This window comes from Oryctolagus cuniculus, chromosome 16 (assembly GCF_964237555.1).
Source record: "Oryctolagus cuniculus chromosome 16, mOryCun1.1, whole genome shotgun sequence".
NCBI classification, from domain to species: domain Eukaryota; kingdom Metazoa; phylum Chordata; class Mammalia; order Lagomorpha; family Leporidae; genus Oryctolagus; species Oryctolagus cuniculus.
This window is the reverse complement of record NC_091447.1, coordinates 32,780,818-32,805,816: the sequence shown is the minus strand read 5'-3', so window position 1 is coordinate 32,805,816 and position 24,999 is coordinate 32,780,818.

Genomic DNA, 24,999 nt, shown 5'->3' with positions numbered 1-24,999 from the left:
CAACAACAGGAGTCACTGTGCACTTACTCCTCATGTAGGATCTCTGTCCTTAATGTGCTGTACATTGAGGCTTAATGCTATAATGCGTACTCAAACAGTATATTTCACTTTGTGTTTCTATGTGGGAGCAAACTGTTGAAATCCTTACTTAATGTATACTAAGCTGATCTTCTGTATATTAAGATAATCGAAAATGAATCTTGATGTGAATGGAAGGGGAGAGGGAGTGGGAAAGGGGAGGGTTGTGGGTGGGAGGGACGGTATGTGGGGGGGAGCCATTGTAATCCATATTCTGTACTTTGGAAATTTATATTCATTAAATAAAAGTTAAAAAAAAAGAAAGTCAGAGTTACACAGAGAGAGGTAGAGGCAGAGAGAGAGAGAGAGGTCTTCCATCTGCTGGTCCACTCCCCAATTGGCTGCAATGGCCAGAGCTGTGCTGATCTGAAGCCAGGAGCCTTCTCCGGGTCTCCCACGCTGCTGCAGGGACCCAAGGACTTGGGCCATCTTCTACTGCTCTCCCAGGACAGAACAGAGAGCTGGATCGGAAAAGGAGCAGGTGGGACTCAAACCGGAGCCCATATGGGATGCTGGCACTGAAGACGGCGGCTTTACCCGCTAAGCCACAGCACGGGCCCCAGGTGTAACTTGATCTTAAGGGACACAGTTTGCCCACAATGCCAGCCATTCATTGTGTGTTGAATGTGTTCATGTGGTGTTAGGTGGCCCACTGGTGCCAAAGACTGGGAATGGGTCAGCATCCTCCCTGACTCTTGGAGCTGTTAAGAACTTACAGCCGTCGAGAAGATATTCTCCACTTTCGCAGAGTGACACAGTTTTACTTTAGTTGATGAGTAGTTTTCAAGCTCCGAAAGACTGAGGTTGGGGCAGGTGTTTGGCCCAGTGGTTAAGATGCCGGCTAGGACACCCATGTCCCATTAGAGTGCCTGGATTTGATATTCACTCTGCTCCTGATTCCAGCTTCCTGCTGATGCAGACTTGGGTGGAGTTATGATGGCTCGAGTGACGGGGTTCCTGCCACCCACTGGGAGGCCTGGATTGAGTTCCCAGCTCACAGCTTTGGCCACCAGCCCAGGGTCCTTGTGCTTATTTGGGGAGTCAACCAGGGTGGAAATGCTCTTGCTTGCTGGTCCACTCCCTCTCTCCCCTCCCCACACCTCAAATAAATAAGCATGTTTTAAAATGAAGTTAAAGTTATAAGTTTTTTTTTAACTTTTATTTAATGAATATAAATTTCCAAAGTACAGAATATGGATTACAATGGCTCCACCCCCCCATAACGTCCTTCCAACCCGCAACCCTCCCCTTATCCACTCCCTCTCCCCTTCCATTCACATCAAGATTCATTTTCAATTCTCTTTATATACAGAAGATCAGTTTAGCATACATTAAGTAAATATTTCAACAGTTTGCTCCCACACAGAAACATAAAGTGAAAAATACTGTTTCAGTACTAGTTATAGCATTAAATCTCAATGTACAGCACACTAAGGACAAAGATCCTACATGAGGAGTAAGTGCACAGTGACTCCTGTTGTTGACTTTACAAATTGACACTCTTGTTTATGGCCTCAGTAATCACCCTAGGCTCTTGTCATGAGCTGTCAAGGCTATGGAAGCCCCCTGAGTTCACTGACTCTGATCATATTTAGACAAGGCCATGGTCAAAGTGGAAGTTCTCTCCTCCCTTCAGAGAAAGGTACCTCCTTCTTTGATGACCCATTCTTTCCACTGGGATCTCATTGGTTGAACTCTGTAATTAACACACAATTATTCTTAGGTGTTTAAATTTTAACTGAAAAGTGATCCCTGTTAGGAATTTGGAAAACATTATGTTGAGTGAAATAAGCCAATCCCAAAGGGACAAATACCACTTGTTCTCCTTGATAGGTGACAACTAACTGAGCACCAAAAAGGAAACCTGTTAAAGTGAAATGAACCCTATGAGAAACGGTGACTTGATCAGCCCTTGCCCTGACTGTTGATGAGCAGCTTAATATGTTATCCCTCTTAGTATTTTTTTTGTTGTTCTACTTAATACTTTTGGTTGAATACTGTAATCAATACACAATTCTTCTTAAGTGCTGAAACTTAACTGAAAAGTGATCGCTGTTAAATATAAGAGTGGGAATAAGAGAGGGAAGAGATGTGCAATTCGGGACATGCTCAAGCTGACTTACCTCAAACGGTAGACTTAGAAACATACCAGGGGATTCGAATTCAATCCCATCGAGGTGGCATGTACCAATGCCATCTCACTAGTCCCAGTGATCAATTTCTGTTCACAATTGATTGTAATGATAGGACTAAGAACCAAAGGGAGCACATAAACAAGAATAGTGTCTGCAAATACTAGCTGATAGAATCAAAAAGGCAGAGAATGATCCAACATGGGAAGTGAGATACACAGCAGACCCATAGAATGGCAAATGTCCTAACAGCACTCTGGCCTCATAATCAGCCCTTAAGGCATGCGGATCCGGCTGAAATGCCCATGAGAGTATTTCAGGCATGGAAAGCCAAGACACTCTGGGGGAGAAAAAAAAAACACTAAAGTTATAAGTTTTAAAACTCAAAACATAATGTTACTATCTTTGTACCAAGATATTTGCATATGTTTATAAATTTTGTCCTATTGGAATAACGGTCAGCCTTGTGATTTAAACTTGTAATTTCTAAGTTGAAATTGCTCTAATGTTATAAATAATCATAGATCACTGAAGAAGGCTTAAAGCTCTCATTTATAAGTTTCCCTTGTTAAATACACAGTTAAATATTTACATATGTGGGAAAACATTATTAAATCAGATAATGATGTGAAGTATCTAACATCTATAAATACAATTTTACATCCTTGAAGTTTTTAAATTTAACTTATAAAAACAAGTGCATCCAAAATGGATCACAAGTCCACCAAAAGTGACTGTTAAAACATTTTAGGGTCAACATTTGGCCTAGTGCTTAAGTCATCAGGATAATCACATCCCACATCCGCTCTGGCTCCTGACTCCATCTTCCTGCTAATGCACACCCTGGAAGGCTGCAGATGACTCAAGTAATTGGGCTCCTGCCACCTATATGGGTGACCTGGATTGAGTTCCTTGCTGATGACTTTGGCTTGACCCAATCCTGGATGTTGAGGAAATTTGGGGAGCCCAAATTTGTATGTCTCTCTTTTAGACTCTCTGCTTCTTAAATAAACAAATACATAAATTAAAGCTTTTCAGACCTAAGACGCAAAGAGATATAGATTGAACTTAAAAGTTTAAAGAATAAATATTTCAGACTTGTATGCTTGGTTAATTGAATTGACTTTTAAATACCAAAACAAGCCTCTGATGAATCTCTTCAGTACTCACTCTCCTTGAAGACATTAAAAGCCAGTAAAGCCATTAAAAGACATTAAAAGCCAAAACCTTTCCCAGGCCCACACTCATCAGCGAAGTCTGAAATACAAAACCATCTCAGAAACAGCAAAACCCTTCTCAGTGCAACCGAAAGGAAGGCAGGTGAATTTGGAAGGGATAAGCGCACTCCATGCCCTGCCTCCACATTAGGACTCAGGGTTGTCCAATATGAAATAAGCACAGTCAAACTGAATATTTTGATCAACAGTTAACTTTAACCTTTTAGTCATTCAAACTCTGCTGTCTTCAGAAACATTTGGATGAGTTTTGTCACTCAAAGGTCACAGCCAGCAGTAGTTGTGCTGCACAAGGCTGGCCGCCATGTAGTTGCTGTCTTCTCTCCTCTTGTCCCACAGGGCTTTGATTTTATTTTTTCACAATAGCTGAAAATTTCCATCAAACTCCTGGAAATGTAGTCCTTCTTTGGTTCTTTTCATATCGCAGAGCAGTGTAAGTTAGCATTGCCATACCCTGTTCAGCCCTCTTGGACCGTATTGATCCAAGGCTCTTGTGAGCAATTTCAAGGCTCTTTTTCCTAGAAATCATCTCTCACTAGTGCTGTCACCTCTTCCCCAACTTCTCTGTAGATTAGATACCCAGTACTTTCAGGTTCCTTCCTTCCCTTGGTTTCTCTCTCTCCAGAAAAATCTGTTTTGAAGAGAGAATTTCATAGCCTCTTGGTCTAAGCCATCATTTCAAATGAAGTTATGTTTCTGGGTTTATGGAGGTATAATTGGAAATATGCATATATGCATATATTTAAAGCATACAACTTGATGTTTGACATGCATGGTGAAATGGTCACTGCAATCAAGCTGATGAACATATCCTCCACCTCATGTAGTTACTTTTTTCCCTTTTTGTGGTAGGAACATTAATGATCCACCATTGTAGCAAGTGTCAAGTATACAACGCAGTACTGTTACCTGTAGTCACCATACTGTATGTCTCCGGAACATATTCATATAGCACGACTGAAGCCTTGCACCTTTTGGCCAACATCTCCTCAATTCCCTCACCTGCCCTGTCCCTGGCATTCACATTCTATGCCCTGCTCCTATGAGCTTGGCTATTTGAGGTTCCACAGCTAAGTGAGACCATGTAGTGTCTGCTTCCTGAACGAGGTCCACAGGTCACCTGCCAATAAATAACTCAGGGTCTTAAATTTCAGTTCCACAGCCTTGGCTCAGACTCACTGTGGAACCAGTTTGTTTTTAGCAACCTCTTCAGATTAGTCTTAGTATTCCAAACTCTGAGACTCAATGCTATATCCGTGAATGATTCTACAACTTTAAAAAAATATTTAAAAGGACTACATGGCTTAAGGTTAAAAAAAATAGAGCTTAAATTCTGAATTTCAGGTATTAGGAACAAAATAGGACACAGGCATTTGAGACACTTGTTCAAACTCTGGAAATTATACTCAAATTCTTGCTCACCTTCTCCATGTACTTATAAAACTGGCCCTAGCAGGCCAAGGGATTTCTGGCACCATCCTCATCCAAAAGCTGTTTCAGAGGTTAGAGTGACCTCTTAAGTAATGAGTTATTCAGGAATGTCAAATCTGTCCAAAGGCATAATTCAAAAATCCTTGGGCATGGGTGAAGTATAGAGAAATCACCAAACAAAATTGTAATTGATAAATCTCAACCCATTAGATTCAGAATTTTAGAAAATAAAAAATGGTTGATTTTGCAAGTGTGTGGTGTGACTATGTGTGTACAAGTGTGTGTGAATGGTGTGTGTGTATGTATGTGTGTGAGTATGTAGAGTGTACGCATGTGTGTGCAAATGTCTATGAGTGGTATGAGTGCATGTGATGTGTAAGCTTCTGTGTGTGGTATATATGAATGTGGGAGATTCTGTGTGGTGACTGTGTGTGTGCTGGCGTGTGTGGTATACGTGGTGTGTGCAATGTGTTTATTGTATGTGTGGTGTGCGTGCGTGGCATGAGTGGTGTGTATGTGGTTTGTGTATGGCTATGTGACTGTGTGGTGTGTGTATATGCCTTTATGTATGGCTATATGTGTGTGTGACTGTAACTGTAACTGTGTGTATGGAAAGCGTATAACTATGTGCTATATGCAGTGTGTGTGTGCGACAATACGTGTGGTATGTGTGTGGTATATGGTATGAGTGGTGTGTGTGTATGTGTATGTGGTATGGCAGTTGTGTGGTACGTGTCTGTGTTATGTGGTATGTGTGATATGTGTGGAATGTATGTGGTGTGTGTGTGAGTGGTATATGTGATATGTGTCTTTGTGTGCATGGGATGTATGTGGTGTGAGTGCAGTCTGTGTGCTTTGTGTGGTGTGTGTGAGCGGTATGTGTTATATGTGTCATTGTGTGCACGGAGTATGTGTGGTGTGGTAGCAGTCTGTGTTGTGTACTGAGTACAGTCTGTGTGATATGTGTGGTTGTGGTGTGTCGCATGGGTGGACCTCTGTGGAAGCATCTGTTCAGATGACAGCACCTCCAGTTCCACTCTAACATGAATTATTTTCCTCCCAAGCCCTCGGCCATTGCCGCTGGAGGCAGAGCCCGGATCATTATCTACCAGGGAGAGGGAGTTCATGCCAAGTAAACATCATATGTAAGGCTGACACATTCCCAGGTGAACTTCAGTTTGGTTTCCTTTTTACTACAAGTTTCTAAGAAAACTCTTTGGGAATAGAATAGGTGCTCAAAATGCTTGTCAGAGTGAGTTGTAGGATGGGAAAAACAATCTGAGTGTTAAGTGTGTGCAGATACTTTTGTACTTTGTTTTAAGAAGTTGAGACAATGTCAGTAGCATTTCCTTCCCTGACCAAGGGCCACTTGCTTCTTTTTCCTTGGCTTTCCTTTCTGAACCCCTGCCCGTCATCCCAGGTATTGCTGATCTGGCATATACGTGCCATTTTCCAAAGCTCTCAGACCTGGCCCAGCCAGGAGGAATCTACTGTACTGGTCATCACTCAGCATCGGTTGCTCTGGAGCCAGCAGAGGGAGCTTTCTATCTAAACTGGAACTGCCTTCAAATTTGCAGCACTGAATCGTATTTCCTCTCCTTTTAAAACTTTAGAAGGAATTCCCAGGCAGCCCAGATTTGGGCATCAAATGGCATATGTAAGTCCATATCTGAGGCATGCTTGCAATGTTTCTCATGAGTGCCTTCTATGCATACGATTGCCAGTGAGGGACGGCGCCTCCAGTTCTCCTGCATGATGATGTCAGGTGGAAGTTCTGAGTCCAGTTCTCCTATCCTGCCCCTGCGGTAAAGCCATGGTGTGAGCTTGGACTCTTGATGAACTTTCTACTTCTTTGTTCTTTCCTTTGTAAAATGAAGCTGCCACAAGCATGTGGTAGGATAAACAATGACCTCAGCAATATAATACAACTCAGTGCTAAAGCCAAAACCAGGACCAGAGAATAACAGCATCTCAATCCTGGAAAGAGACCCAGGCAGGAGCACTTGATCGTGGTCTCTGTGAAAGGAGGCAGAAGGCTTCCAGAATGGAGTGACAGCGGTTTTCACATGGCAGGTGTCCCTCAGGACTTGGAATTGCAGCCTGGTCTTGGCCAACGTATTCTGCAGCCTTGTTTATGTAATTGTGGAAAACCATATTTCTTTGGCTCAAAGGAAATGAAAACTGAGCTATCTGTTATGGCTTAGGCATGAATCCCATGCCCCTCCTGAAACACAGCCATTCCCAGTAGAGAAGCAATGGCCAACCTCGCTGTGGTTCTATTCCATCTGAAGCGTTCACCTTTATTGTGACCGTTCATTCAACAAATACTTTGTGAGTTTTTCTTGCCTTGTCAGTTACTCTGCTCCCTGTGTGGTTGCTGTCAAAAGGCAAATGCTGCCTTAGCACAGCTTCCAGAGCGTGCAGGGCTGAAGGCTGCTGGTTTCATCCGCTCATATGAGGATGTGTCCGTAAGTTCACCACAAATGGAATTCAAAGATAAGCCTATTTTGCTGCAACATTTTTGAAACCCATGCATAGCTTTTTTCAGAACAAGCATTTTCCATGAACATTTTGAAGTTCCCTCCTATGTATCTGCCACCCTCACTGAGCTTACCTTCTACTGGAGCATAAGAGGTGCACTCAGACAATCAGAAATAAAACAAAAAAACCCATGAGGCCAGTGGACTTTGCCATTGATGAGATTATGCCTGCTAAATTCTGAAATTTCGGAGTATTGTGCAGGAGATTTAGAAATGGCCACAGTAGAAACCCAAAACTTCTCATCACACAACAATGCTAGCAAGGACATATAAAGACAAGGAGGGCCTAGTGCACATGAGTTTGTTAGGCGTCACTGATGATGTTTCCAGGCTGCTGTCGGGTGAAGGAAGCATTGTGAACATCCCAGATCTGTCACATGGACTTCTGACACTGAGGACATTCTCTGCCTTCATGTGCCTTCCCCAGCACCTTCTCACGCAGCTCAGTCTCACCCATCCTTCTGGCACATGGGTAGGGTCAGGAGTTAGGAGGAAATAAAACAGAAAGGTGACCTCAGAGTGGGGAGGGCCTGTGAGTGAGAAGTTGAAGTGTCCTCTTCCTTTTTGCCCTCTGGGCACAAAAGGGAGACCCAAGCTCTCATATACCGAGAGCATGGTTTTCAAGAAGAGTCCCAGTCTTCTGCTTTGCAGCTTATGTTGGGAAGTCACTTACCTTCTATTTATTATCCTCAACTTATCCATCTAAAATGGGCTTAGAGTTGTCCTTCAGGATCACTATTTACTTATTTTTAAAGATTTATTTATTTATATGAAAGGTAGAGTTACAGAGAGGCAGAGGCAGAGAGAGAGAGAGAGAGAGAAAGAGAAAGAGAAAGAGAGAGAGATATCTTCCATCTTTCCATCCTCTGGTTCACTCCCTGAAAGGCTGCAGTGGCTGGAGTTGAGCCCATCCGAAGCCAGGAGCTTTCTCTGGGTCTCCGACAAGGGTCCAGGGGCCTGAGCACTTGGGACATCTTCTACTGCCTTCCCAGGCACATTAGTAGGGAGCTGGATGGGAAGTGGAGCATCTGGGACGTGAACTGGGGCCAATTGGGATGCCAGCACTGCAGGCAGTGGCTTTACCTGCTACACAGCATAGCATCATCCCCTAGTATCACTAGTTGGATGACAGGCAGTGTGGAAAGCACCTGATCACATCCAAAAAACTCCCTGGTAGTCACTGCTCTTTGAAGGTAGAGTATTTTTCTCCAAGTGGGTTAAAATCTATTGTCTTCCTTTTTACTCACAACAATCTGGAAGAGGATGTGTGGGGTGGAGTCATGTTGTAATTACTCAGATAAGAAAGATCTACACTGGTCTACAAGATCTCACCTCTTTGTTTTAGTTGTTAAGGATGCCATAGCTGTTTATTATGAAATCTGCTTTCTATGTACATCAACTTTTATATTTCAAATAAAGAAACATTTGTAAGTACAGATGTCTGGCTGAATAAGGACATATAGTTTCTTTGTTTGTTTGTTTTTAGAGAAGTTTATTTTGGCTCACAGCCCCATTGCTATAGCCTGTGTTGACAGTGTCCTTGGTGGTAGAGTTTCAAGGAGTCACACTGCATCGCATGACAAGACAGGGAGTATGAGTGTCTGTCTACTCCTAAGTGATCTCTTTAACCCTCCTTATAACGCCGCCAGGATTTAATCATGGGACTTCATCCTAATGACCTGATCTAATTTACTCACTTCCAAACCCCACCTCTAAGCACCACAGTCAGAGTAAGTTACTACTCTTTTAATCCATTAGCATAAAACTTTGGGAATCAAAATCCTGAAGAGTTTGAGGGACATATATTTAAACACTAGTAACTGGTTTCTATCAGGCACAGGTTTTATGATAATCCTAGAGTGTTGAATAAGAGTTGACACTATATTTACTGTTTGATTTTTTAAAATACTATTAGTTCATGTATTTCATATATATGGAATATAGTCTTTAAATATCTGGATCATGGAAATCCTAAATATTAGGTTATGGGTTGTATTTGGAACTCACGAATTAAGAAAAACATCTAATTATTTTTATAGTTTGTTTTAAGAAATAAATAGTTGTGTTTTAAGAAACTAAACATCTATTGTGAGTATTTAAATGGTTGTGGCCTGGAAGCTGTGGACTTGTAAAGGTTCATCTGTGATGAATTCTGCTAGATCTGAGACTTATCTTGTCTGAGAATTCAATGGTTCTAAAGCTTACTCTGCATGAGAAACATCCTGGAATTCAAACCCACAAGCAAGCATCCGTTCAATTCAAGATCATGGTTCTATGTATGGAAACAGCGCTGACCATTTGCTTTTTCTTTTTTTTGGTATTGGTTAAGGAATGAAGATAACTTAAGCATACTCTATTACTGAAGACCTACTGTATTCTAGAAAAATATTTCTTGTTTTACATACACCATGAGACCATTTGTAGTTGTTGGCATTTGATATTTCAGATGATGAACGATAAAAAGTCCTAAATCAAGTCAGTGCTCTTTGCTATCATCCTAATGAAGTGTTGGACATTATTGTGATAATGTCCTGAAAATAACTGAGTGAAAAACGAAAAACCCTCCAACCACATCCAGTTAACCTACTTGTACAAAAATGCAGATTCTTTTTTTTTATTAGGCTACAAAACTATTTCAAGTAAATGAAAACCAAATGTGTACCCAAAAGAAGCCCATATAAATTTTCAAATTGATAGACCTCATTGGTTCATGCCTTTGGGTTCTGGAGCAAAGAGCGGCTAAGTCTCCCTTTTTCCTTGGTGCCTCAGTAGAGGATGAAGCATACGTCTGTTAGGAAAATGTTTGTGTCATCACATTAAGCAAGCAATATACGAGAATAGTCACAAACATTTTTATCAGAACCATTCCAAAAACAGTTTAAAAGCTATCAAAATAGGGGCAGCCATTGTGGCACAGCAGGTTAAGCCACTGTTTGGGAGTCCGTGTCCCGTATCACAGTGCTGCTTCAAGTTTTGGTCTACTCTGTGCTTTGTGACCCAGTTCCCTGCTCGTGTGCCTGGGAGGCAGCAGATGATGTTCCAAGTGCTTGGGTCCCTGCCATGCATGTAGGAGACCCAGATGGAGTTTCTGGTTCTTGGTGTTGGCCTGGCCCTGCACTGATTGTTGCAGGGATTTGGGGAATGAACCAAACAATGGAGAATCTCTCTTTCTCTTTCTTTCTCTTTCAAATAAATAGATAGCAAACAAACAAACCCTGTAAAAATCTACCAAAATAGTAGACACTTGACTGTTAAGCTTCAAATACTCACTACCAAAGAGTGTTAAGCTTCAAATACTCACTACCGAAGAGTATATTTCCTTATAAAAAGAGATTTCTCTTACTTTTTAATAGCTCTGAAACATGAATATCTCTGATTTCTTGAAGTCTGATGAGCAAAGACTGGTGAATCTTTTAATAAAGTTTCTCTTGAATTAGTAGAAACTCCTTTCAAATAATGAAGATCTGTGGGGTTACAAAGCAGAGTAGAATATGATGAGAATAGCAAATGATGGAGGATAAGAATTAGATTTTACAAACTCATACACACGTCAAAGCTCACAATCACAAAACTTATCAATATACACGGACACCCAATGTGTAAGCTAAGTTTACATCATGTCAAACATCAGGTAGTATAAGACTTTAATTTACAAAATTGAGATGAGTGATATTTGAGGAGATATTTTGAAGAGAATGCCTTTAATTTCCTTGTGTGTTACTTCACAAGTCCTAGTTTACAAGATTGGATTCACATATTGTCATCTTCTTGGCAAGATAAGTTGCTGTGGCAAGTATAGTGTAATCAATAAACTAGCAATTAAATGCCCTGTTATGGGCAAAACTGGCCTGGCCATATTCCAGTATGAGCTCTGCCTGTTCTCTGTATTCATTAGGCTTTGCATTACCCCTGCTCATATTAGTCTTAGTAAAAGCCAAAAGAAATGCCAGAGAATAGATTTGTTAAATGCTTGAGACACGTTTTTCTCTCTATTAAAGCATCAGCTCTGATTAGGAGGAACACTATATTCAGCAGGGACCAAAGCTGATGGTGGCGTTTAGTGGAGGATTTCAAATGCACAGATGTGATCTTTGAATAATGGAAAAATCAAATGACATTGGATCAAACCAGACGTAGATCTTCCAAACTTGAATGAATTACGAAGAAGCAGTTATTCTGGTGAGGTAAGGGGATCCAAATATTATACATTTGTTGATGAATTAAATAAGATTTGCCCAGCCCAGGCCATACATCATTATGTTAACAGCTCTTTTTCCCTGAGATGAGGGAATTATCTCAGGACAGCTATTTTCATGGGATGTAAAGAGATGGGCAAACTGGCAAAGCCTTAGAGATTCACTGTCTGGATGGATCCAGGTTTTGGAGGGATCTCATCCTACCAGCTCATATCTACTAATTTCACTCAGGGGTAGTGCAATTCATTGGAAAAAGCTTTCCATTTTTTTAAAAAAGTTATTTGAGAGGGAGGGAGAAAGAGAGAAAAATGCATCTATTGGACATCTATTGTTCATTTCTCAAATGCCTATACTGGGCAGGGGCTGGGCTGAGCCTGGAGTTGTGAGCTCAACCCAGGTCTCTATGCGGGTGGCAGGAATCCAGTATCTTGAGCCACAACTGCTGTCTCTCTGGGTCTGTATTGACAGGAAGCTGGAGTCAGGATTTGGAGTTAAGAATCAAATCCAAGTTCCATGTTGTGGGACATGGGCATCTTAACCACTAAGCAAAACAGCCACTCCTTAACTTCCCATTTTTAAAACAGAAGACAACGTATTTCTAGTATCCTCCCTTTGGTACCTGAGGAACCAATTTTGTTTTCAGAGAACTGGCTATTAAACTTTGGATTGCAACAGACTTGGAGGAATCTGTTAGACAAAGCCTCATGAGCTGCTCCTTTCTCCATCATCGAGTACAGCTTTCGAGAGAAAAACCTTGAGGCCTCAAACAGTCTACAACACTTGACTTGAGCTGTGAAACCCATAACACAATGTTTTCTGTCTTATCATAGTGCAGATGAACAAAATTCTAAATTGTCCTGTTCGTTTCCTCTTTTTCAGTTCAGCTTCCTTTCATGACACGTTAATTCCCAGAAGCATTAACTCCACTTATGGAGGGTGGATTCGGGGGTGGGGTGGGGGTGGTGGATTCGGGGGTGGGGTGGCCTCTGCCTCCTGCCTCTCCTTCCCAACTCCGGCACAATGTTTTCTTTGGATCTGGCATCTCGCCAAGGGTCTGGAAAGCTATTGCTATTTGAATCTGCAGCCCAGGGGAAATGAATAAATGTCTGGATAGTTAAAAGGAGGATTGTATGAAGAAATCATGATATAAATGTTTTGAAACTCACATGTTGCTTTAGATTGTATTTTTTTTTTTTTTTTGACAGGCAGAGTTAGACAATGAGAGAGAGACAGAGAGAAAGGTTTTCCTCCCGTTGGTTCACCCCCCAAATGGCCACCACGGCTGGTGCGCTGTGCCAATCTGAAGCCAGGAGCCAGGTGCTTCCTCCTGGTCTCCCATGCAGGTGCAGGGCCCAAGCACTTGGGCCATCCTCCACTGCCTTCCTGGGCCACAGCAGAGAGCTGGAGTGGAAGAGGAGCAACTGGGACAGAACTGGCACCCCAGCTGGGACTAGAACCTAGGGTGCTGGTTCAGAATGGATATATTACTGCTTGAGGGAATTAACCACAATGCTGGATTTAATCCCTAGTGATCAGAAGGGGAAAAGTGGAAGGAGCAAGGAGTGAGGACAGTGTTCCTGTGAATATACTCAAGAGAATAACGATCGCAGTGAGCTAGATGGAGGCCAACAGAATGTGGGAAAGACGGAAGCTGAGCTTTGCCTTCTATTTCTGATCTGGCAAAGGGGCTTCCTAAGCAAGGGGCCAGGGAAGGGTGCTTTAAGACTTCCTTGAATTCAGCCTTTTGGAGATGAAGACAACCAGAAGCACAAGGACATCCACAGGCATCTTAATGACGTGCTTCAGAGAAAGTCCATAATGGACCTAATTTTTAAAATTAATTAAGATAATGCACATGTTTTGCTTAATCCAACTATACAGAGTGGCTTAGGACAAAAATCTTCCTTTTCCCTCCCAAAGCCTATCCATCAATATCAACCACTTTTTTGTTTAAAGGTCTACCTGTTTAGTTGGTTTTGTTTATTTGAAATGTAGAGGGGGGGGAGAGAGAGAGAGAGAGAGATCTTCAATCTGCTGGTTCACTCCCCTAGTGCCCACAACAGCTGTGAGACTGAAACTCCATCTGGGTCTCCCACGTGGGTGGCAGGGACCTAAGCACTTAAGACATCACCTGCTGCTCCCCAGGGTGCACATCACCAGGAAGCTGGGTCAGAGGCAGAGTAACCAGGAATCAAATCCCAAGCAGCACTTCAACCCCTGCGCTGCAACACCCTCCCTGACAACTTGCTCCTATTTCTAACTAAGATGATTTTATTCTAATCATTGTACTGATAGTGTGGGTTTCTGCTGGTATTTCCTCACTTACTGACTTTCCACATTGTATACTGCTTTCCAGTTACATGTGTGATAGGTGAACTTTGAGCTTTATTACAAGTCTTCTCTTCCAGAGCATTTTTGTGTTTTTGTTGTTGTTGTTGTTGTTGTTGCCTTTCTGTATATATTTCTACTTGCTTTCCTTAATTAAACTTTATTTTGGGATAAGCATAGGTTTATACATAATCATAAGCAATAGTGCAGAGAAATCTCATGCATCCTTTTCTTGATTGCAACATCTTGTAAAGGCCCAATCCGATATCATAGCCAGGATATTGACACCGATACAGGAATTGATCAGTGGAATGCAGAGAGCAGTTGTAGCACAAGGATCTGCCACGCTGCCCTGAATCTATAGCCACACTACTTCATTCTTACCCTCAGCCCCTCCTAACTCAGACAGCCACTTCACAGCCACTCCCTTTTCTCCATTTCTGTTCTTTTGTCATTTCAGGTATGTCATATAAATGTAAGTAGACAGCGTCTAACTTTCTTTCTTTTTTTTTTTTTTTATTCAGTACGACACTCTAGAGATTCTCCTAGGCTGCTGCATGTGTCAGTAGTTCCTTTTCATTGCTGAGCAGGATTTCCATTTCCGGCTTTGCCGTGGTGATGTTTAGTGACTCACCTCTGAAGGATATGGGAGCAATTTTCAGTTTTCAGCAATTATGAACAATACTGCTCTCAACATTTATGTATGGGTTTCTGTGTGAATGTAAATTTTCATTTCTTTGGAATAAATGCCCAGGAGTGCAATTCTGGCTAGTGTGACAGTTGTGCTTTCGTTTTTAAAGAAACTGCTGACTGTTTTCCAGAGTGGCTGTACCGTCTTGCAGTGCCACCAGCAATACTGACTGATCCAGTTTCTTCAAACCTTTGCCAGCATTGGTAGTATCAAAGTTTTTTTTTTTTTATTTTAGCCATTTTCAAAATGTGTAGAGATGGTTTTAATTTGCTATGCCTTCCTGGCTAAAAATGTTGAGCATTTTTCATGTGATTTTCTTGTTACCTGTTTATCTTTTCAGTGAAATATCTCTTCATGTCTTTTGTAGATTTTTAATAAGATAATTTTAATTTTTATTAAGTTTGAGAGTTCTTTATAAACTTGGGTCTTTGTCAGATATGTGATTTACAAATATTTTCTCCTACTATATAGCTTGTCTTTTCATTTTAAAAAGGAATCATACAGAATAATACATTTTAATTTTAATGAAGTCAGTTTGACCAGTTTTCACTTTCATGGATCATATCTGTGGCATCATGTTTAACAATTCTTCATACAGTCTAAGATTCTGATTTTTTTTCCTAAACAAATTACTCCTTTTCACTTAACTCCTTGACATATCCATAACCTCAAAGAAATACCATTTTTTATGGCAAGGAAATATCACATCTATTCCCTTAGGAAATTTCAAGCATATACTACTGTTAACAACAGTTACATTGTTCTACATTAGAGATCCAGAGCTTATTTATTTTACATGAATTAAACTTTGCGCCCCTTAAGCAACATCTTCCTATATTCCCTTCTCCATCCCCTGAAAATGATGATTTTTTGAAAATGATTCTACTCTCCATGTCTTATGAATTTCACATTTTCAACATATAAATGAGATAATATGGTATTTGTCTCTTTTTATCTGACTTATTTCATTTAACATGCGATTAATTCATGTCTGCTTAAAAATAACTATCATTTCACAAACACCAAGAGTAACTTAAAATACCAAAATAATAAAAAATTCCTTCCTCTTCATTCTTGTGCCATGTTATCACTCATTTCATTTATACATAAGTATACACACTTATCCACTTGTATTGGTTGAAAAGGGCTCTAGGACCCCCATGGATAAGATGCACAAGTCCTTCATATAAAATGGTATAGCATGTGCATATAAGCTATGCATTTCCCCATATGCTTTAAATTATCTTTAGCTTGCTTATAATATAGTATATTTATAATATGGTATAAATGCTATGTGAATAATTGTTATATTGCTTTGTTTAGAGAATATGAAAAGTCTCTATATGTTCAGTACAGAGGCAATTATTTTTTCAAATATTTTTAGTTCACAATTGGTAGAGTTGATGAATGCAGAATCCATACATATGTATGTAGTTGTCATTTTTTAATAAATTGATATCAGTTAAGACTGCAAAAATAGTTTTTACTTTATCCTCACTTATTATTTCTCTGATGCTTGATCCCCTCAATTTTTGTGTCTGAACAAATTTTTATTTCTGTTTCACTTTTGAGGGGTAATTACACAAAATGCAGCATTTCAGGTTAATGCTTTTTTCTTCCAAAATGTTACAGCCTTCACTTCAAGATTCTTATTCACTCTACATTCTTCCAGAATTTTTCAGCTTTTATTTCCTTTAATTTTTTTAATAACATGAAGAAGACAGATTTTATACATTTCCAAGAAGACCCTAGCAAACTTCTTTGGCAACTCCTTCCTTGGAGCCCCCATCCTGACCACTGCGTCAGGATGTTTCTCACTTTCAATAAATCTTGCTTTGCTCACTGTCCCTGTCTGCATGGAAATTCTTCTTCAACATAAGAACAGAGACCCCCCCACTCCCACCCCGCTGTCATCCTCCTGCAACAGCCTGATGGCACTCAGAAAGTTCATGGAAAACAGAATTGAAAGGTCAATTTATTTTGGTGCAAGAAATTTTGAAGTCCATTCCTACGAGGAGTCTTCAGAAAGTTAATGACAAACTGCATATTTTGACAAAATTATGCACAGGTTGCACAAATCTTTGCAACAAAATAAATATTTATTTATTTATTTATTTATTTGACAGGTAGAGTTATAGACTGTGAGAGAGAGAGAGAGAGAGACAGAGAGAAAGGTCTTCCTTTCGTGGGTTCACTCCCCAAATGGACGCTGCGGCTGGCGCTGTGCCGATCCGAAGCCAGGAGCCAGGTGCTTCTCCTGGTCTCCCATGCGGGTGCAGGGCCCAAGGACCTGGGCCATCCTCCACTGCCTTCTCGGGCCACAGCAGAGAGCTGGCCTGGAAGAGGAGCAACCGGGACTAGAACCGATGCCCATATGGGATGCCGGCGCCACAGGCAGAGGATTAACCAAGTGAGCCACAGCGCCGGCCCCAAAATAAATATTTTTAAAAATGCCCTTTCCATGGGCTTTTTGAAGTAGCTTAACATATAAATAGTTTAAAGAGTCAAATAATACTTCCGGGTTAATAATAAAAAACAATATTCTCTTGCCCCATGTGCCCTATACTTCCCCACACCCAAGTATCTCTCTCCAGAAGAAATCAATTTCAAGTCTTTCAAATGCTTCCTTTTGTAATTTTTTCATATTTGTATATAATATACTTATGTTGATCTTTCCTGCTTTTTTCATTGTTAGTCTACTATAAAAGATGAAAATTTAGCATTTGTATTAATTTGCACCTACTTCCAATTTACACTTCCATTTTCTCATCCTTTTTATATAGCATGTATATAATAATTTTTTACTAAATATTCATCATTTATTTTAATATGGTCATGTGTTGATTGTAGTTCCAGCAATTAAATGTTGATTTTGAGTAGAAAGAGGCTTAATATAGAAAATATGTGTCAGTTATTAAAAATGTTTAGGAACGAAATGGACATCTTGTGATTGTTGTTTCTAGCCTTTGTTTATCCTCTTGTGGAACTGTGGTCTTTCTACTTTTTACTTGTTGAATATTATGGCTAGTGCTGAATTAAGCCTGTGATTATAGCGTGGACTGAAGGCATGTCTTTGTAAAAATTAAAGAAAAAAAGGAAGAAAGGAGAGGGATTGGGGGAAGGAGAGGAGGTGGGAGGGAAGTATGGTTATCTTCTTAGAACCGTACCTATAAAATACATGAAATGTGTTTTTTAATATTAATAAAAATACAATAAATAAAAAAGAACTCTAAAAAGTAATTAGGAATATAACTATGTAGGAAATCTGCTATCAACAGTTTCAATTGCCTGTAAATTTGATGTCAATGATTCTTAGATGACACCTGAGCATTCTGGAAGTCACTGCTATTGATAATAATCATGGGGGCTGGCGCTGTAGCAGAGCCGGCTAATGCCCTGGCCTGAAGTGCCGGCATCCCATATGGGTGCTGGTTCAAGACCCAGCTGTTCCACTTCCCATCCAGCTCTCTGCTATGGCCTGGGAAAGCAGTAGAGGATGGCCCAAGTGCTTGGGCCCCTGCACTTGTGTGGGAGACCTGAAGAGGCTCCTGGCTCCTGGCTTTGGATCCACACAGCTCCAGCCATGGCGGCCAATTGGGGAGTGAACCATCGGATGGAAGACCCCCCCCCCCCGCCTCTCCTCTCTCTGTGTAACTTTGACTTCCAAATAAATAAATAAATCTTTAAAAAAAGATACTAATCATGGATGTGTATCTATCTAATAACAGTTTCAGAGTATATGAAGCAAAAACTTACAAAGTCAATGATAGAAATAGACAATTTCACAATCATGCTTGAAGATCCTAAAATGGTTCTCTCAACAACTGAAACAACAGCTAAGCCAGAACTCAGTACACTACATAAAGAAATTTACTGACCATATTTTTTTAAATTTATTTAATAAGTATAAATTTCCAAAGTACAACTTTTGGATTATAGTGGCTTTTCCCTGCATAACCTCCCTCCCACCCACAACCATTCCATCTCCCACTCCCTCTCCCATCCCATTCACATCAAGATTCATTTTCTTTTTTTTTTTAACTTTTATTTAATAAATATAAACTTCCAAAGTACAGCTTTTGGATTATAGAGGTTTTCCCCCCCATAACTTCCCTCCTACCCCCAACCCTCCCATCTCCCACTCCCTCTCCCATCCCATTCACATCAAGATTCATTTTCAATTATCTTTATATACAGATCAATTTAGTATATATTAAGTAAAGATTTCAACAGTTTGCACCCACACAGAAACACAAAGTGTAAAGTACTGTTTGAGTACTAGTTATAGCATTAATTCACATTGTACAACACATTTAGGACAGAGATCCCACATGGGGAGTAAGTGCACAGTGATTCCTGTTGTTGATTTAACAATTGACATTCTTGTTTATGGCGTCAGTAATCACCCAAGGCTCTTGTCATGAGTTGCCAAGGCTATGGAAGTCTTTTGAGTTCACCAACTCCAAACAAGATTCATTTTCAATAATCTTTATATACAGAAGGTCAATTTAGTATATACTAAGTAAAGATTTCAACAGTTTGCACCCACACAGGAACACAAAGTATAAAGTGCTGTTTGAGTACCAGTTATACCATTAGTTCACATAGAACAACACATTAAGGACAAAGATCCTACATGGGAGTAAGTGCACAGTGACTCCTGTTTTTGATTTAACAATTGACACTCTTATTTACGGCGTACTGACCATATTAACAACTGACATTTAGAGAATGCAAAAGTGTATTCTATAGAGCATTTTATAGCTTCATAGCAAAATTGGTCAAAGAAGAGAGTAGAGAAAAATTACTAATATCAGGAATGAAAGAGGGGATATCACTACAGAACTTACAGATAATAAAAGGATAATAAGGGAGTATCAATAGTTATGCCAGTAAATTTGACAACTACATTCACATTTCTAGAAAAATATAAGTGACTGGGATGGCCACTGTGGCACAGTGTGTTCAACTGCTGCTCGGGATCTCCATGTCCCACATCAAAGGCCTGAATCCAGTCCTGGCTGCTCTGCTTCTGATCAAGCTTCCTTGCTAATGTGCGTCCTGGCGGACAGCAGGCACTGGCTCACACACTTGGGGTCCTGCCACCCACGGAGGAGACCTGGCTGGAGGTCTGGGCTTCTGGCTGCAGCTTGGCCCAACTCCAGCTGTTACGGGTATTTGGGAAATGAAACAGATGGAATAGTGATTTCTCCCTGAGTCTCTGTCATTCTGCCTTTCAAATAAGTAAAAAATAAGTAAATAAACATTGAAAAAAGTGACTAAAATAGATGCAGAAATGATAAACACAAATTACCAAGATGTAAACATACACCTTGGATAGCTCAATATCAGTTAAATAAGTGGAATTTATAACTTAAAACTTTGCATATAGAATGTTACAGTCTTAGATGGTCTGAGTATTTGTCTATGTTTGTGAGAAATATTGGTTGCTCTTTTCTGTGGTTTTGGTAACTGGATAATTGTGGCTTCATAAAATGTATTTGGAGGTGTCCCGCTGTTCTTCATTTTTGAAAGAGTTTTGTAAGAGTAGGCTTATTTATTTATATTTTTTGACAGGCAGAGTTAGACAGGGGGAGAGAGAGAGAGAGAGAGAGAGAGAGAGAGAGAAAGGTCATCCTTCCGTTGGTTCACCCCCCAAATGGCTGCTAAGGCCAGTGCAGGGTGCCAATCCGAAGCCAGGAGCCAGGTGCTTCCTCCTGGTCTCCCATGCAGGTGCAGGGCCCAAGCACTTGGGCCATCCTCCACTGCACTCCCTGGCCACAGCAGAGAGCTGGCCTGGAAGAGGAGCAACCGGGACAGAATCCGGCGCCCCAACCAGGACTAGAACCCGGGGTGCCGGTGCCGCAGGTGGAGGATTAGCCTAGTGAGCCGCGGCGCCGGCCTATTTTGTTCTTTAAATACTCAAACCAGAAACTAGATACTCAAGCTAGGAAAAAAAAAAAAAGCAAAATGTTTTCATTTGTAGATATTATAAGCCTAAGGAATTTATAAAAAAAACACATACACTTAGTAGAACTAATAAATAAATGTAATAAAATTGAGAATATATAAGGTCAATATACAAAAGCTAATAACATTTCTATGTAATAGCAAAAACATTTGGGAAATGAGATAAAATATACCATTTAAAATAGCATAAAATTAGTGAGGAATAAATTTAATAAATGAGAATATACACTACCTGATTTCAAAACCTTCTATAAAGTTATAGTAATTAAGATGCTATGGTGTGATGTAAAGACTGACGTAATGATTCATGGAACAGAATGGAAAATTGAGAAGTGGACCCACGCTTACATGTTTAATTGATTTTCCACAAAGGTGCTAGTGTGTTTTCATGGGGAAACTATTTTCTTTGCAATAAATTCTGCTGAAAAAATTAATATCATTTGGAAAGAAAATGACCTGGATCCATCTTTTATGTTGTGCACAAAAATTAACTCCCAATGGGTCATAGACTTAACTGTGAGTGCCAAAATTCTTAACGTTTTAGAAGAATAAACAGCTGGAGGAGTTGGAGAAAGAGACAAGGGGAAGAGTTGAGGTGAGAGTTGTAACCAAAATAAGTTACTTAAAAATGGTATGAAATTGCATGCAACTGTATGATATGACAGTGAAATTTTAATAGGGTTACATGAATGTTTGAGACATTTGCACTCTGTTCTTTTCTACATGAATCGAATATTTCACTTTAAAATATAGCAATACATTACAATAAAATAGTAATGAATTAATAAATAGTTATGAAGACTATATATGCATAATACAGCTTCATACTTATAACTCCAGGCAAATAATTTTGATTATGAAAACCTCAAGATTTATGTATGAAAAAAATACATAAACACAGTTAAAAGACAAAATTATGCAATGATTGGCGATAAACATTAGAGTCAAAGGTTAGTACACTTAAGATATAGTGCCTTTAAATCTATAATTTAAATGTGGATACCAAGAGAAAAAAAATGAATCAACATGAAGAATAAGCTTACAAAAAATACAGATAAATATAAAAATGATTCATCCACTAGTAGGCGAATTTTGAGAATTAGAGATGACTTTTTGCAAGTTTTACCTTTGCAGTTAGCAAGGGTAAAACAGATAATAACGTTCACCCTGGCAAGCGTAGAGGGGATTGTTCAGTCTCATGTTCTACTTCTGGAAGATACACAGGTACAACCCTTTTCTCAGGCAATTTGATGACATATAAAAAGATTATTAAACATGATACAATTTGATCTAGAGATTTTAAAAAAAAATTTATTTATTTATTTGACAGGTAGAGTTACAGACTGTGAGAAAGAGAGACAGAGAGAAAGGTCTTCCTTCCATTGATTTACTCCCCACATGGCCGCTATGGTCAGAACTGCGCCGATCGGAAGCCAGGAGCCAGGAGCTTCCTCCAGGTCTCCCATGCGGGTACAAGGCCCAAGTACTTGGGCCATCCTCCACTGCCCTCCCGGGCCACAGCAGAGAGCTGGCCTGGAAGAGGAGCAACTGGGACAGAATCTGGCACCCCAACCGGGACTAGAACCTGGGGTGCCGGTGCCGCAGGCGGAGGGAGGGTTAGCCTAGTGAGCCGAGGCACCGGCCTGCCTGACTTCTAACGTTGATTCTGAGGGGCACTTTCTCTTTCAGGGTAGTCTCAACAGTATTTTCGTGCACCTCTGCTTGACACATTAGTAAAACTCTTTGTGTTCCTGATTTCCAGTGATCAGATTCCATATAGTGCCCTTTAATGATCTGGACTGGTTCTAACTCACCCACCCTTTGTACCTGTTTCTAACTGCCCAGTCATTAACCCTAGGCTGGTGAATTGCTTTCATGCCTGTGTTCCCTACTGTCATATGTCTACAACTTATAAGTATTACAGGAGACATCTGTTGGCTACACTTGGTTGATTCTTTTTTCATACAAGCTGAACTATGGCCAAGGGGGAAAATGTTGAAAGAGGTTTGGTAAAAGATCCTCTCCTTCCCATGTATGTGAGTTAGACATTCCCTCAAGGAAGACTTAGAATCACTGATTCCAGACATGCAAAATGTATTTCATTTCTTGCTTATTTAGATGGTGACTCATTTACCTTTTCATCACTCATCAGCATATATGGAAAACATGCTCTATGACAGGCACTGGGCCATGCACAGAGGATACAAGTTAGAATAGGACATGAACTTGGCCCTAAGGCAATCACACACTTAGAACATCAGGGAAATAACATGCTACAATGCAGAGGAATAAACACAAGCTTAGAGGTGTGCACATGTTTCCATGGTGGCACAGAGACAGGAGAGGCTAACCTGGTCTGAGTTGAATGGTCGTTTTACAAATCACTTGATTTTGACCATGTTCCAGAAGGGCTGAGGGACATGTACAATTATGGGTCTGACATATATAAAAGCACAGGATTGTGCCAGAAGCCTGAATGGCTTTGTAAGGGTGATACCTAGTATAGCCAGAGCAAGAGGTATGTGGACATTGGCATGATGACTGGGGTTTGGTGAGAGGCCACATTTGTAGAGGGCACTGCTTGCCATAGATTAGATATAATTTCATTTTGTTATTTTCTATATTTTCATTGATTTTATTTATTTGAAAGGTAGAAAGAGGGAGATAGATGTGATCTCTCATCTGCTGGTTCACTCCCCAAATGCCCACAATAACCATAGCTGGGTTAGGTCACAGCCAGGAGCTCAGAACTCAGTCTGGATCTCCTGCCTCAATGGCATGAAACCAGTGATTTGAGACCTCACCTGCTGCCTCCCTGGCTGCACATTAGCAGGAAGCTAGAAATGGGAGTGGGGCCAAACCCAGGCACTCTGAAATGGGAGTCAGGAGTCTTAAGTGGCAGCTTCACTGCTATACCAAAGGTTAGTCCCAGATATAATTTTCAAGATAATGAGGATTTTAAAGTGAGGGAGTGACAAGATCAGATCTGTGCTTTATTAAGACAATTTGGGATATGGCGCTGAAGATGGATTGCAGGTGGAGAGGTGAAATTGGAACCATCTGCAATAGCCTAAAGATACTGAAGAGGGGTGTATCTGGAAGGTGGAGATGGAGAAGTAGAGATACAGTTATTCGGCAGGACCAGTTGATAAATCATATTCGGTGAGTGAAGGAAATATAACATTAAAAAAGGATGACTCTTGGATTTCAGACTTGGGTCACCAGGTGTATAACAGATGCATTACCAAAGTGGGTTATATAGGAAAACATCTGGTTTGATGAATGATAGAGATTTGAGCGAAGTTTTCAAAGTGTTAAATTTGAGATGTCTGTGGCACATCCAGAAAGAACTATCCAGAATGCCACTAGAAATACAAATCTATGCACAAGAACAGAAGCATGAGCTGGAGATGTGTATTTGGGAGTCATCATTCTATGTGTAGTACATAAACTGATCAGATCAGATGAATTTGTCCAGGGCGAGCATAAGGAGTGAGAAGGTCAGTGTCCAGAAACTGAATTGTAGGTAGTATTATCATACAGATTGGCTGCAGATCTGCTTTTTCCCATTGCACAGGTTGCACAGTGCACATTTCCAGGTCTGTGTCATATCACAGTCGAGGTAAAGGGCCACCTTTGAAGTTGCATAGTGCACAACCTGAGGGTAAGGACAGGAGCATTTCCATAGGCCCAAGATAGAATAGTACTAGAGATAGGAGCAGGAGTAGGGATGAAGTCAGAGAAGCAGAATACTTCCAGGAGGAAGCATATGATATGATATATGCATATGATATAAACATATGATAGCTCATATCGTAAGGGTCTGCCTGATAAGAACTCTGGTGACTTCAGAGAGAGACGATTCCATGCAGTGGTAGGGACCGAAGTCCTGAGTGTGTGGAAGTATGATTAAAGGTGAGGCAGCAGAGTCTACAAATGTAGCCTGCTCTCAACAGGGGTGAGACTATGAAGGAGAGAGCAGGTCGGCTACAGGGAGCAGAGCATGATGGGAGGATTTTATTTTTTTTTCCTGGCTGTGGTTATAACCCAGTAAGTGCCACAGAGAAGACTAAAAATCAGAGGACTGGTTGGTAAGAAAGGAAGGAGGTGGTAGAATGGGGCTTTGATAGGAAAAGTGAAAGAGACAGACTGAGGTGAAAAGATAAAAGGAATTGAACCACAGTTACCCTCAACACCCAATTAAGGTCTTTTCCCTTTAGCCCTGTGAAGTTGGGGAATCCTCTTTTATTTATTTATTTATTCATTTTTATTTCTCTGGCGCATGGAACATGGGAGGTAGGGGTCGAGTCAGTCATGGGCACAGGGCAGTACAGATGACCCAGCTAGGTGGCCTTTGAAAGGGATTGTCGCATTCAGGAGAACACTGTCAATCATCCA